Raw genomic sequence first — 16227 nt, 5'->3', positions numbered from 1 at the left:
TCCATTAAGAACCAATTCTTACCTATCACATTGTCAACAGTCCAAAAGTTTGACATTGCCCTCTGCTGGTGAGGGTATGGGGAAGCAGATACTCTTCTGCAGTATTGAGTACAATGGTGTAACTCTTGTGTGAAGCAGTAAAACTCCCATTAAAATATTAGAATTTCTATGGAGGAAAAGTTGAAAATATCTAGCAAAATGTCACATGGATTTACATAGTAAGCAAAGTAGAGTGCTATAAGGTTCTAAAGAGTAATGCAGACATCTCTGGAATGATGACCAGCCTATAACTAAAAAACGTAAAATGGAGAAAAGTGTACACAGATGCTACCATTCTTACATATGGGTAAAGGGGGGAACTAGATGGAGATATGAGAGATATTTCTGAATATATTTGTTTTAGACTTGTTTTGAAATCCATAATAATATTTCACAAAATTATAACACATTCGACTTTTTGTTTTTTACAAAAGCAATGCCTACAAATTAAAAGCAAATGAAATTAAAGAATCCAACTATATATTAAGTTGATGGCATAATCACACAGAATGGAACTATTTCAGATGACTTAAATAAGCCAGTAAAATTACATGCTATCCACAGGGATAAAACTGAGAGAAAAAAATGTTAAAATGCTACATTATATAAAGTAAATTTTAACCCCATTTAGTTATCATAATGTTGCTGATAGTGTTGTCATTTGGAAGCCCATTAGACACATTTCACCAGGAACACAACTGAATGCAAAGTTATTAAATTGCTGGAGGAAGAGAGAAGAGGCTAGAAGAACCATGGAGAATCTCAGCAAGAGAGCGTTGGGAGATGTTTTTATATAACTGGGGTGTTTCTTAAAATCTTTGGAGGGGATCCAAGAGAAATGATTAGATGTTGTTTGACTAGGGCAATTCAGCGATTGGTGTCTTAATAGACAGTTCAACGATTGGTTGTCTTAATACACAGTTCAGTGATTGGTTGTCTTAATACATCTTATTAAGAAACGGAGAAATATCACTGGGCTAGGTTATCATTGTTAATGAAACATTCTAAGTCATATGAGCTGGAGGAGGGAATACTAGATTATTAATGTGATTGCATAGGGACTCTGTTCAGATGCAATTACACAGTGATATTTTTTCCATATTGTTGTTCCATGGTAAAGTAGTGACCCTGTCTGATTACTGTTAATGTTCTCTGGAAATTTTTTCTGTTCAGGATGAAGCATCATGGCCAAGTTGTTAGTTGCCAGCTGCCATCTGTTCACTCTTAGACATTTCTTCCCCTGTCCCATTCTTCCTACTTTACCCAAGGATGCATAAAGCAAGGGCAGAGGACATTACTCTGTAGGATTCTAATCTGCAAGGTTTCTCAAATTTTGTGGTTCACAGATGTTAAGGGAACATTGTCTGCCTTTGGATTAGATTTATACCTTGTTGTCTCTTTGCTTGCAGGATTACCTGCTGAATATGCTGATGGAACAATGACTGCACTAAAGTACAGAGGGTCACTTTTCTCTATAGAATAGACTTTTTTTCCAAAGAGAACATACAAATGGCCAATAGGCACATGAAAAGGTGCTCGACATCACTAGTCATCATGGAAATACAAATCTAAATCACAGTGTGATACCATCTGACACCTGTTAGGATGACTGTTATCAAAAAGACAAGAGATAACAAATATTGGCAAGGATGTGGAAAAAAAGTATCCTTGTAATGGTGGGAATGTAAACTGGTACAGCAATGGGAAACAGTATAGGGGTGCCTCAAAAAATAAAAATAGAACTGCCATATGATCCAGCAACATCCATTCTGGGTATATTTCCAAAGGAAATGAAATTAGGATCTCAAAGAGATATTTGCACTCCCATTTTCACTGCAGCATTATCAACCACAGCCAAAATAGGGAAACACTCCAAGTGACTGTCAATGGATAAATAAAGATGTGCTGGATAGATATAATGGAATACTACTCATTCATAAAGAAGAAGGAAACCCTGCCTTTTTCAACAACGTAGATGGACCTTGAGGGCATTATGCTAAGTGAAATAAGTCCATTATGCTAAGATGGACCTTGAGGGCATTACTCTAAGGAAAGAAAGAAAAATACTGTACGATCTCACTTATATGTGGAATCTAAAAAAAAATTCAATGTCATGGAAACAGAAAGTAGAAGAGTGATTACCAGGGTTTGATGGAATGGGGGAAACAGGGAGATGTTGGTCAAAGGAAACAAAGTTGCAGTTGTATAAGAGGAATAGGTCTAGAGATCTAATGTATGAACATGATGACTGCACTTAATAACAGTGTACTGAACACTGGAAATGCGCTAAGAGAGTAGATTTCAGGTGAAGTAATCACACACAAAAACTGCTAACTACAGAAGAGAAAATATGTTAATTAGCTGGACTGTAGTAATCATTTTGCTATGTACATGTATGTCAAATCACCCTGTTGTGCACCTTAAATATATATAATTTTTATTTAAAATATATAAATAAGTGAAAAGTATTTATATAGCAAACTGTCATGAAAGATAGAGTGTCTCCCTCCATAGCGAAATGCTATCCACTATATTTAAGATAATGTTTCCTTCTGGGGTGGAGTTTGTGAAGGTTTGCTTACAGCCTCTCAAAAAGGTTTGATGTTTCCTCAATAGAAAGATTCTCAGCTGTGATGCAAACCTATGGTGTATACACAGATACACAGATCCATCCATGTGGATCTGCTTCTGTAACGTGAGTGCAAAAGGAAGGAATGTGAACAGAAAACTTGTATTGTGTGCTATACCCTGAGTATAAAGTCCTTTGTCTCTGACTCAGGAGTTTCATGTCTTCTGCCAGTACCCGCAAAACTGTGGCAAGCTAACTTGTTAGCTTACATACAGGTAGGGTAAAATCTAAGATTCTTCACAGTTCTTGACAAATAACATTTAAGACTCTGGAAAAAAATGTATGAAGCATTACAGGTAATTACCTCAATAAAATTATTATTGCTATTCATATTAGGCTATAAACCAAGGGCATGAAAGCCGAGTCAGAAAAATGGACACATCCCACAGTTCATTTGGCTCTGTTCTAGAGAGACAGGTGGGCTTTCCTTTTCATCTAGTCATGAATATTTCAAATGACTTAAAGATTATCTATCTAACTATCATCTATCTGTCTATCTACCTATCTATCTATCTACCTAAATTGTTTATGAAAGCACCTAGACAAATGAATTTTAACTACTTTACACAGAAATATTGTTTATCAAAGAAGTAGGACCTCAGTGGGTTGGTGGGTCACAGATAGTGTTAGGAGTATAACTATCATTTCCCATAAGGGGAATGAGTTAAATATTGTTCCCTTACTCCAGGTAGACTTTCTGAATGGACTTAAGTATTGGGGAAAAAAATTTCTGGAGTAAACAAAGTGCATATGACAGAACAGATTACCCAATTTGGGCCCCCATTTTTGGTGAGTCTGCTTCTGCTGGAATAATTTTTGCAGAAATATTTTTGACTTGTAGTCAAAATAAAGTTTTTACAGTAGTAAAGGGTTGCATTAATAATTTGAGGGAAATACAAATTTTAGGGGGAGCCTATGGGAGAAAATCCACTGTCTAAAGACTAGCAGAACTGAATTTTGTCAGAGGTCATCAAATTGGGACGACAAATTTAGTAATTGTTTAAATTCAGACTAGTGTCTGTGGTCATAGAAAAATACATGAGTCTTATCTTTCCTTCGATGACAGTAGAACACCTTAGAGGATTAAAAGTAAAGAGGTAAAGATGGGTGCAAGCACACTAAAAACAAAACAATAACAACAAAAAATTTTAGAAGATTGATGAGGAGTGCCTATGATAATAGGTAGGATTTGTAGTAAACCAAAAAGGGGGAAAAAAGAATAAGATATGTCAGGAAAACAATCTAGTTCCATCATCTTGGGTGGAATTTGTGTATATCATGTCAACATCTGCTTGGTAAAAGCATCCTAGGTTAGTTTTTTTTTCTTCTAAAGTTCATATGCTTCTGGATAATTCCCAAGAATCCTCATCTTAAAGTTTCATGAAGAAATGGAAGGTCAGTGCTCTGTAGAGGAGAGCAAACACTTTTTGATCTAGGAAACATGAATCCAAGCATCAATATCCTAGAGTTGTATTGTGATAGTTAACAGTTACTGACAAGGTCTTTTCCATTGAGATGCAGGTGCATCACAGGATGTTTCTATCAGGAGAATTAAGTGTTCCGATTTCAGGTCATGTAGGGTCTGCTTAGGTCGATATTTTGAGTGTCTTGGAAATGCTTTTGTAACTAGTGATCATAAAACTGTATGCAACATCTGAGTTTACTTAGCTGTATTATTTTGCATTAGGGCAGTCTAAGATCAGGAGTGAAATCCCCATATTCATGGTGCAGGCTGTTATTAACTCACAAACCAAGAGCTTATGTCAACAGGTTCAGGCCATAGGAGTTCCAGATCCCCTGGGAACTTGGCCAAATTTTAGTTTTAATTCTCTTATTTTCTTGTATTTTTCTTGAATACAATGAAAAATAAAGATTTGGGGTTAAAAGGCGAGGCTTTGGAATAACTGCCCCAGTGAAATGTAACTCTCTAGCAATAAAATCCCTCAATCCATTCTGACAATAAAGAAACCAAGATCAAAGAATATAAAAACATATTGACTGACTGGTTGAATATTAAGTATGCTGTTTTTCTAAGTGGAAGATGAAAGTGAAAATAATTAATACAGCCAATCTTGCTGATTTAACTTCTGGGAGAGGGTTACATTTCAAAGACCTGAAATCTGAGGCTCAACTTGTTCTTTCTTTGGTCAGAAGTCAAGATGGAAAATGAGGAGTTTTTTTTTGGACACATCTTCAATTGTAGTTGATACCTTCTTTGATATGTGATATGACAAGAAATTCAATGTTTATCTTACCTATTTTCTGCCCCAGTGTAGGGTCAGCTATATCTCAGAAGATCCTTTGTTTCTTTAATTAGAAAATGGTATATAGAGATCATAATCTGGTTGCTAAATGTGCTCATTAATGCTGGCTTGACCCATATTTCTACTATTCAGTGGCTTGAACTACGAAATATGCGTTTTAAAAAATTAAAATACATTGCGAGTTTGTATTGATAATTTAAATTTCAAAATTATAGGATTTTTACATTTAATTTAATTATAGGATTTTAAAATTTAATTTAATTTTTTAATTATAGGATTTTTAATTATAGGATTTTAAAATTTAATTATTTTAATTTAATTTAATTATAGGATTTTTAAATTTAATTTAATTTTTTAATCTTCTTATCCCTCTTACACTTGCATCTTCTTTTTCTCCATGAATAAACCCAGTTATCATTTAAACTAACATATTTAATCATTTATATTATCTCACAAAACACATTCATACTTTGAGAATAACAATACTGAAAAGGAAAAAAGAAAGGAACAATAACAACAACAACATCCCTGACAGCCAACAGCTGGCCAATGGCAAACAGTCACTAGGCCATGATGTTTCCTCTGGATCATAAATAGTTTCTAAAGAATATAAAAAATAATTAGACAGATAATAGTAGACCATAGTAGAACAAGAAAAAAGCAAGATGACTCCTAAATCATGTTTGAACACAGAACCAAGGACACTGTGCCATCATATAAATAATCAAACATATGTCTCCTTCCAGCTAACATGTATGACTACACTTTCATTTCAGACAACAACCCTGGCCATGCACTGTTCTTTCTACTTCTTGATAAAAATTATTAATATAGCCAATCTCCTAATTGCTACAATTCCCAACATGTCTCATTACAGGACAGACTTCCTTTTCTTTGAATTCTACTAAAAACCACCCATAATAAGTCATAAGCATATAATAATCACCTCATAACCCCCACTTACTGAGATACCCCATCATTCCTTTGGTAAATTCTTGTTTTCTATGGCAAGTTAATAAATTAATCTTTGTTTGACTACAAGAATGTTTCTGGTGTTCTGTGACTGATGGGCTTCAGCAAAACTAGAGTTTCCACTAATATTTGTCTGAAACCCTTGTTGTCATGGACCAGAGCCTTTGACTCAGTGATAAATAGTGCATACATCTGAGACCTCTTGGATCTCTACTAGTTCAAAGGGAAGGTCACCATTCCTATAACCTTAAGTTAAGTTGCCTGGGTTCTGATTATTTCATTGAGACTATCAGAGTTGGTCTTATTTTGTTTGCCCTTGCAGTAAATAAAACCAATATTCCTTAAGATTGCAATCTCCACTTGAAGGAGCTATTTACTAAAATGTGGACCTTAAATCTGGGTCACATTCAGATCTCTGTGCCATTGGTAAGAACTTCCCAAATCCCAGGACTGAAAGGGAAAATTATACTGAAAATTCAGACTTGTCCTTGGAACCTATGCTTCACATCTCTCTTAACTCTACCTGTCTGTCCATTGTTTAGGTGGAGCCAGAGGATACAAATATTTTACTGAAAACAGCTAGTTGGCAAAGCCATGGAGGTGATTTAGAAGTTAATGAACGTTTAAGGAGAAAAACAAAGACATCTTCTTGACACGGATACTCATCGGTGTTGTAAATGAAAGGGTTAGTGAAAATTGAGTTGTCACATCCTCGCTAAAAGTAAAGAGAAAGTATTAAATTTATATTCTTTATGTGTGGTTCCTCCTCCTTAAATTTCTTCTAAAAGCTTTAATTCAAAGGAGAAAAAAGAATTATTGTGATTTTTATTTTCAAGTATGGCCTTGGTTCCTAGGTTTCAAAATAAGAAGAGGAGCAGGGCACTCAGATTTGGCAGGATTCAAAGAGTCCTTAACATCTGGTTATTAATTTAAAGGTTTATAAATTATATTAAAACAATATTTCACATAATATTCGAGATAGTATTCAATTAGGCAAATTAAAGTAAGTTAACAATATTGATTCAAAGACAATATTTTTCTTCCCTGGATTTGCTATATAAAAATAATGTGATCACAATATTTTATTATGACAAGAATAAGGTTAAATTACTTATGTACACTTTCTAAATTATACTGATTTTATGAGTCAAGTATACTGTAATTATTTTATGTTTAAGATTTTAAAATGATATAACTATGGTTAGCTATATGTAATTGTAATAAAGGTTTTGAAAACGTTTAAGCTTGTGAAATTTTTATAATGATAAAATTAAAATATTAAAGTGTTAGTGAAAATTGTATATTCACGTCATTTTGTTGACTTTAAAGTTTTGATAAATGTTAAAGTGAGTTAATTAAAATATAATCTTAGAATATCATTCCATTTCTAAATAAGAATATGAAGCAAATCAATGGTCACTGAACCTAGTTTTAATTTATTTTTATGAAATAGGAAGTATATATCTTTTACCCTCTCAAAACTCTTCATTGTGCTTTCCCAAATCCAAGTTCCAGATTCAGAATAATTAAACTCTTTTGATATCTTTTATAATTGAACCATCTTTTGGTTTCCTAGAATGACTGGAAAGTATTACAAAGAATACTTGCTATCTCGCCTAATAAAAGAAAGGGTGCTAAAAATAATTACATTTGTTTGATGGGATACAAATTTTATTTCATGTGAAACGATTGTCAAAGCCCTTTGGTTTACCAAAGTTATAACAAAACAATTGATGTATCAGTATTATTTTTCTCTCCATTTTATAAAGAAAATTGGGTCACAGCCAGGTTGAGTAAGCTCATAAGGCACTGAGGAAGATGATAAAATAAGGTCCAAAATTCATGTATGATAGTCCATTATTTTCTGATACTGTCAAGAAAGTCATATTTCAAATTTAGTAGGTGTGTTCACATCAATAGCTACTTTTTAAATTAAAATGTAGTCTATTGAAAGGAAAGAAAGAAAAAGGACTCATGCAGGAGTGATTTAAGTCCAAGAAAGAATTCAAGATGGATTTGAAATGTGCATTCTGATCAAAGTGTAATTAAGACTGAAATAAGATTAAACTGTAGTCAAAAGCAATTAAGAGTTTATGTATAAAATATTCAGTTTTATTTTGACCTTGTTATATATGTATCATTTTGAAGACTATCATTTGAAGACTCTACAAATGTACAAAATACATTTTTATGAACCAAAATTCAAATAATTACAATTTCAAAAATCTTTTTCTATTGATCTGCTCTCTAAGTACATTGTGATGACTATATAAGCAATTGCTTTGCTAGTTGGTGAATAAATGCATTTTCAAAAATAAATTTTGGAGAAATTTAAAATTAATAGAAAAACCATAAAAGGTTTATAATATTTGACAAGGTTAGTGATAATTCAGGGCAATTTTTTAAGATTAATTACCGTTAATGTTATGTTTTTATTTAGTAGTCCTGAATAAATGTTTTAAGTGTGCTTATTTTCCTTTTCTCTTCATTTTCTGTGTAATAGTAATGTTACAATATCTTACCTGATTCTCCAATTTTGAGGCTTATGTTTTTAGTAGAACATTATTTACACTTTCTTAGCTTGCAAAGACATTAGAGGTTAAGTTCAACAATTAAGACCCAAATCCTAATATTAACTTTTGTTCTATTGCCAGAATAATTAATGCATGCCTTGACTTGTCTGTCTACTATTCAAGGTCAAACACTATAAAGACAACAACAGTCTGTCATTCATTAACACCTTTGAAAACTATGGTGGCACCATGTGTGCTTGTATTCACTTCACTGTATCTGCTAGCCTTATTGAATTGCTAAGTTTGCTCATTATTATTATGGAACTAGTAATTTAGCATTTCATTTTAAAACTAGTGAGGTTGAAAGCAGTGGAATCAGAGTCTGATGAACAAGTTAATCCCTTTTCTTTCTCCTGTGTGATCTTAGACGTCACAGGACTTTTAATGTGGTAAAGTCATCTCCTCAGTGTTTTCAATAAGCCTGCCCTGTCAATTTTACATGGTGATTGCAAAGATTACAATATTCAAGATACTCAAAACCTGTGAAAGGTAACAGAGTTGTATATATTCTACTCTCATAATAACTTAATTTACTAATCAGTAATAAGTATTTTGCATGTAAAGAATGTACATTCCATGACAATAAGGAGAAAAATATCCTCTTACCCATAATCAATAAGTAACAAGCCATATATATATATATACACACACACATGCATGTATATACATATACACAAACATAAAGATGCATATAAATATACACACATATATAAATAGATTGATAGAGATCTATGCAATATACATCTGCATATGTGTATAAAATGAATACTTTAAAAATTGCCTGATTAAAAGTAATGAAATTCTGCCATTTGCAACAACGTGGATGGAACGAGAGAGTATTATGCTTAGTGAAACAAGTCAGAGAAAAACAAATATCTATGTTATCACCTATATGTGGAATCTAAAAATAAAAAACAAATGAATGTATATAACGAAACAGAAACAGACTCACAGATATAGAGACCAAACTAGTGGTTACCAGTGGGGAGAGGGAAGGGGGTGGGGGGCAAGATAGGGGTAGGGGATTAAGAGATACAAACTATGTATAAAATAGATAAGCAACACGGATATATTGTACAGCTCTGGGAAATATAGCCATTTTCTTGTAATAACTTTAAATGTTGAATTACTATGTTATACACCCAAAACTAATATAATATTGTAAATCAACTTTACTTAAAAAGAAATAAAAAATATAAATGGCTGAATTAATTGACTATCCATATGGAAAAATATGCATCTTGATCTCTATCTCATATCATAAACAAAAGCTAATGTCAAACAGATTATAGATATAAGCATTATATATTTAAATGTGAAAATTAATAAAGCTCCTAGAAGAAAATATGGAAGAATATTTATATGATCATAGGGCAGGGAAAGATTGTTAAAAGGAAACCCAAAAGCACTGTTTACTGAAAAATGATGATTTGGACTTTATTAGACAGCAAACAAGCAAACCACATTTTGGGGAAAAAAAAACAACTTATATACCTCCCAGAGACCTCACGTCCACAAGATACCTCTGAATCAGTAAGTAAACAGAAGAAAATCCAGTAGCTAAATGGCTCAGAGCCTTGAAAAGATACTTCATGAAAGATGATGTAAAAGTTGTTAAAAAAAATGAAAATTTGCTTAACCACTTTCATTATCAGATAAATGCCAATTAAAACACAGTAGGACACCGCTTTGCACTCACCAGAAGGGCTAAAATTAAGAGACAAAAGCATATGGTGCTATTAACAGCAACTAAAACACTCATATATTGCTGATGAGAGCATAATTTCATAGAAGTATTTTAGGAAACCGTTTGACATGATCCACTAATGCTGAAAATACATGGACGGCCCAACAATTCCACTTCATGGCATATACTTGACAGAAACGTGTGCATAACTTTACCAGAAGACATGTCAAAGGAGATTCATAGCAGCACAATTGATAAAAGCCATACACTAGATAGAAACAACCTAAATATTCATCTACAAAAGAATGGATAAACAAATGTCTGTATACTCATACAGGGGAATACTATCCAGCAATGCAAATTAACAAACTACTTTTACAACAAATTGGAAAATTTCCAACAAATGTTGAGTGAAATAAATGTGACACAAAAAAGCACATATTCTATGAGTCCACTTCATAAAGTTCAAAACAGGAGGAAAACAGAACCCTAATTGATGATGATAGAAGTCAGCACGGTGTTTATGTCTAGGCACATATGTGTCTAGGACAAGGCAGAAGGGGCAGTCTCTGTGGTAGTGGGAAAGCTGTATCTCTGAAATTAGATCAGGGTTACACATTTGTGATCACGTTACCACAAATGTGGTAATTAATCAAGGTGCACATTTCACAGGATTCCTAAAAATGGTTTTAGTTCAATAAATGTTTTCTTAAATATTTGTTGTACACTTGTCTTGAAGGATCAGTTGCTCACAGTATATTTATAATACGTAGGTACTAAGAGAGAAACCTCCTCTGTAAGATAACTAATCTACTTACAAAGAAAATTCAAATTTAATTTCACTGTAAAACATCAATAATACAATGCCTATGATTTTCATTTACCCGGTTAACTGGGAGTTGGTATCAAAATATTTGTTATTTTAGGCTTCTGGTGCCTTGTTATGGTCTAGATAGTTCTAGGCAGCCTTTTATGAACAAAAACTGATTTTTATTCAATCAGTTTCATACTTATTTTAGAATTCTGTATTTTGTTATATTTTTTGCATATTATAAGAACAGTAGATGTTTATTGTAAACAATTCTGAAATTATAGAAAAGCATAATCATAAATATCATATACTAATCTATTAAATCCAACTTATAACATTACTACATAATACATATATATTTATTTATGTTAAAACATACAGAAAGAGATTGATACAAATCAGAGCATAATTAAGGTATTATGTCACCTCTTTTATGTACTTAAAAATTATATATTATGAATATTTTCCCTGTCATTGTTTTCTAAATCTGATTTTTATCATCTATTTAAAATAACTGAATGCATCAAGAATTATTTATACAATTACCATTGTTGGATACTTACACTATTTCTGATACAAAATGAGTTTTTCTTTCCTCCTCAGGTTCCTTTGCACATTTCTTTTCATCTCCCCATCCCCTTAAGGTGTGAATGCCCAAGGCTCAGACTTTGGATTTTTCTTGATTTCAAATATAATGATGCTATACACTGTAATTTGCTTCTCTATTTTCTTATTTGTATTTCACCAATAGTTGAACAGGAGCCATTCAAATTAAAGATTTCTCTTGGAATATCAATTATAAGAAAAGTCTATAAGTATTTATATTATTATACAACATGATAATAAATCTCTCCTCTCTTTTTCTCTCTCTTTCTCTTCTCCTCCCACCCCATGTACACACACACACACACACACACACACTCACATTTGGGCTCTTTTCTGGACTTCCTATTCTGTGCCCTTTATCTTTGCAATCTTTAAATTATTACCTCACTGTTCAATCATTACGTATTTTATGTTTAATATGTAATAGTGCAAGTCTGTCTATACAATTCTCATTTTTAAAAGAAATACCGTATTTTCATCTAGAGATTTATTTTAACAAGTTTTAAAAGGTTATAATTTTGATAAAGTTATAAACTCATTTGTAGAGAATTGCCTTTGAATCAGTCAGGGTTGCAACAGGAAGCAGATGGCATGTTTAAAACATGATTTGAAGACTCTTTACATATTAAGGATTATTTATAGAGGGACGTGTTCTAGGAAGTGGCAGTGTAAGGCCTTACCACCCTCAGGCCATACAAGAGGAATGAGCAGATCACAGGGTTGGGAGTGTGACACAATTATTTCCACGCCAGGTTCACAGCCAACTTGAGGTGAAGATGCTGGGAGGGGCCGTGGAATAAATGGTGACTCTCCTTCCCCTGCCACTCTCTCGCCAGCACTCCTCACTGTCTAAACCCAACCAGAAATCAATGGTTAAAGATGTGGTCCATAGGCAGCGTCCCTGACTGAAGGCAAGAAGTAAGAAAAAGTGGCTCTGAAGAAACAAATACAAGAAAACCGACATGGCATTTTTTGAAATACGATGAGTATCATTTGTCTAATCATGTGCGTCTTTCTTTTTCTGGTCTCTTATACCTTTTAGAAAAGATAAACAATGTTCATCATGTCTTCAATAGTTCCCTTGCAAATTTACCTCATAGTAGTTCCATATGTGGTATATTTGTGAATATTATGTTATATACTCTATCTGGTAATTAATGATATAAAGGTATACTAAATTTGTTCTTGGACATCCTACTAAAATCTCATGCAAATTCCAAGGGTTTTTGTTGCTGTTTATTTTGGTTTCAGGTGATTTTTCTTTGTTGGGGGGGTGACTTGTTTTTAATTGGACTCCTAGGGATATTTATGTTCTTGAATAGCTGTCTAATTGTCTTTGTGGAAGAACAAAGGCTAAGATCTCCTACTCTCCCATCTTGCTGACATCACTTTTCCTTTTTAGTAAATGTTTATGCAATTGCTTTTTTGATTCTTTTGATCTAATTAGGTAATCACTATTTTTTCTAGAACACAAATTGTTACATAAATATTTTAATATTATTTGTAATGAAATGATGTTTTATGATCTTTTAATGAATAAGATATATCTTCTGTAACTATAATAATATCTACTTACTTTCCCAAATTTTCTTCGTGTTTTCTTATTTTAGTCTGACATTTGAATGTATATTTTTAGTCATTTTAGAAACAGATTTGTAATTAATATACAGTGCTTCTAATTTTATTCTTAATAATGTATTATTTCAGCTAAATTCTTTCTAAATAGTTTATAATACTGTTTTAGGCCTTTTTGCTGTTCCAATTTTAAAAGTTTGAGTTGGATTCTTCTTTCATTGTCATTCATTTTCCCTCATTATCTAATAAAACTAACATACATCTCTATTAATACTTATGCTCACACTGTATATATTTTTAAGTTAATATACTTTCCATTTAATTTCTAAATTTTAATATTTCCTTTTGATCTAAGACTTGGTTAAGAGACTTCAGTCTGTTTCCATTTTTGCATCTCCTAGCATATATGCTTTTCCTTTTGTGTTGTTATTAGTAATACTGATTGTGGTTCTAGCAATGCTGTTTTTCTCCTTTTTTTTAAGCTTATAAATTCTGTTTTGTTTAGATAGCATGGTCAGTGAACAGGTCAGCTCAAGTTCTCTTAAATGAATTTCACGAAGGCATACTTCATAGCCTAATATACGTCATTCTTGCATCAATGATTGAAAGAATATGCATTCTCAGAAAGGAAATATGATATATAACTACAGTGTTATTCAGATCTCTTACATTTTGTATTTTAATTGTCTAAATCATAAATGATTAAAAGAAAATATTAGTACTATGTGATAAAGTTTCTCACTTCTATATTTTTTTGTAAAATTTTCTTTTATCTCTTAGAGGTTTTTGTTTATTATGACATTATACTACATAAAAAAATTTGTGAATGTTACAGAACTTCAATAAAGAATTAAACTCATTTTATGGCTTTTTGTGTTTCTAATTTATACTATATGTATGTATATATACATATATATTTACGTGTTATAGTTAATATTGCAAAACTTTTTTCTTTTTATTTGCATTTTCTTGGTGTCCTTTCAACCCACCATTGCTTTACTTTATCTTATGAGTCACATATTTTGAAAGTTGTTATTATCAAGACACGGTTATACCTTTTTCAACTTCTCATGATTAAAAAAAAATTCTAAAGTGAGATTTTTGCTTATCGAGACAAGAAATTAAATCTCTAGTTCATGATTGCAGATTGAGCATTTCTAACAAAATGTTTCCCTTAAATTTCTCTGAAATGCCAGAATATAATAAAATGATGTAATAAGAATATAATAAATCTATAATAATTAAGAAAATTAATAAATCTATAATGATGCCAGAGCATCCTAAAATATACCACTGATGGAAATGAAAATGAGAGGAAATTTTAACTGAGATTTTTTTTTTTAAACTGAGATTTGATTGAAAAATGATACAGAGTAGAGAATCTTCCACCCAAACCTTGTAAAATTAAAGCCATCTTTAGGCAATAGTCATTCTTCCTAGTAGAGACACAGAGAAACTCCAAACATGACATCAACATACTAAAATAAGCAGAAATAAACATGGGGACCTAATTCTTCATTAGGTTAACTATAACGTACATGCCTGTAGAAATTTCTCCTTCCCTTCTCTGTTTACAGAGAACCTGCCTTTAGAAAGATTTGTTATCAGAACGAAGCCCTCAACTCTAATTCAGGATAATTTCATTGAAAGCAGAAAAGAGAATAACAACTGCAAGTAATTTTGCATTGCTTATGTAGTGCCAGGAACTATGCTTAAGAGCTTTACATAATGAGGAATCCAGAGGTTAGAAAAGAAGAAGTAGACAGATGTGGACACATACACTTCTGTCAGTGAAACAGCATATCCAGTATTAATGCTTAGGTTACATACCGGCAAAACATACCTGTAATTTATGCAACAGGATATAGATTTATAACCATAATTTAAAATGAATCCCTGAACACCAATAAAGAAAAGCCATCACCTTCAAATAAAATGTAAGTAGGAACAAAGTAGGAATACAAATGAACCTTATGAAAGTTGATTAGTCTTACTTGGTCAAAATACTAGTACAGAAGACAACGTGTCATTTTCATGAAATAAGATTGGCCACATTTTTAAAGTTTGATAATACCGGATATTAATGATAACTTAGTAAGTAACAACTTCCTTACATTGATGGTAAGAACATGAATTCTGTTCTAGTTGTTACATTTAGTACAAAGGATACATTTTCCAAACACTAAATTGCCAGGGAAGTTGGATCTGCCTTATGTTACCCATCCAAAACCCAAATGCCGTAGTGATAGTTTAAATGATTTTTTAAAAAGCTTAAAACCCATCCAAGCTGTTTTTTTCAAATCACTGTGGGTCAGAAACAGAACAGAAAGAGCCAGCAGTAATCAGGACCAGGGCCACCGCCTGCTGAGACCTGGCTCGGCAGCTGGGAGGCAACTCCGGAGCAAGAACAGGAAACCAAGTCCCAAAATCCCCACCTTTGCTCACTTGGGTGGTAGATATACAGGTGACAGTCATACTCTTTCCTTTCTTTTTTTTTTTCCTTAAAAAGAAGTAATGATCTTCTAGTCACAAAAATTGATTGGTAACTAGGACTCAAGTGCTTATTTGGTTGTAATCTTTTGTAACCAATATAGGACTTTGAGTCTCAGTTCCGCCTTTTCTAAAGTTGGGGTTTACACACACCCACCACACCAAGTTTTAAAATGGAAAAATTTAGACTCCAGTGAAGATGTCTATCCCAGAGTCTTCACACAGTGGGTACTGCATATAGGTTGATTGTAACCTTGAATCTTTAAACTCAGTCAATAAACAAAGTAATTTTGAGGTAGCCTTTTGAAAATTTGTTTTCATTTGGTTGATGTATACATGATACAATCACAGATCTCATTCCTAAACAAAATATTTGTATAAGTGGAGATAGAGATATACAGATATAGAGATATACATAATCCTTTAACCTTTAATATACTTCCATTAACATAATTCCAATTGCAATAATATGGCTAACTATAAAATCTGAACAAAACTTAATAGAAGAAAATTTCTCAGATGTCTCAGATTCTGAGCTCACAAGAAAGTAATAGAACTCCCTCCTTCGAAGGAGGTGAAAA

This window comes from Balaenoptera borealis, assembly GCF_965194805.1.
Source record: "Balaenoptera borealis genome assembly, chromosome: 21".
NCBI lineage: Eukaryota > Metazoa > Chordata > Mammalia > Artiodactyla > Balaenopteridae > Balaenoptera > Balaenoptera borealis.
Note: the sequence above shows the minus strand (reverse complement) of the source record.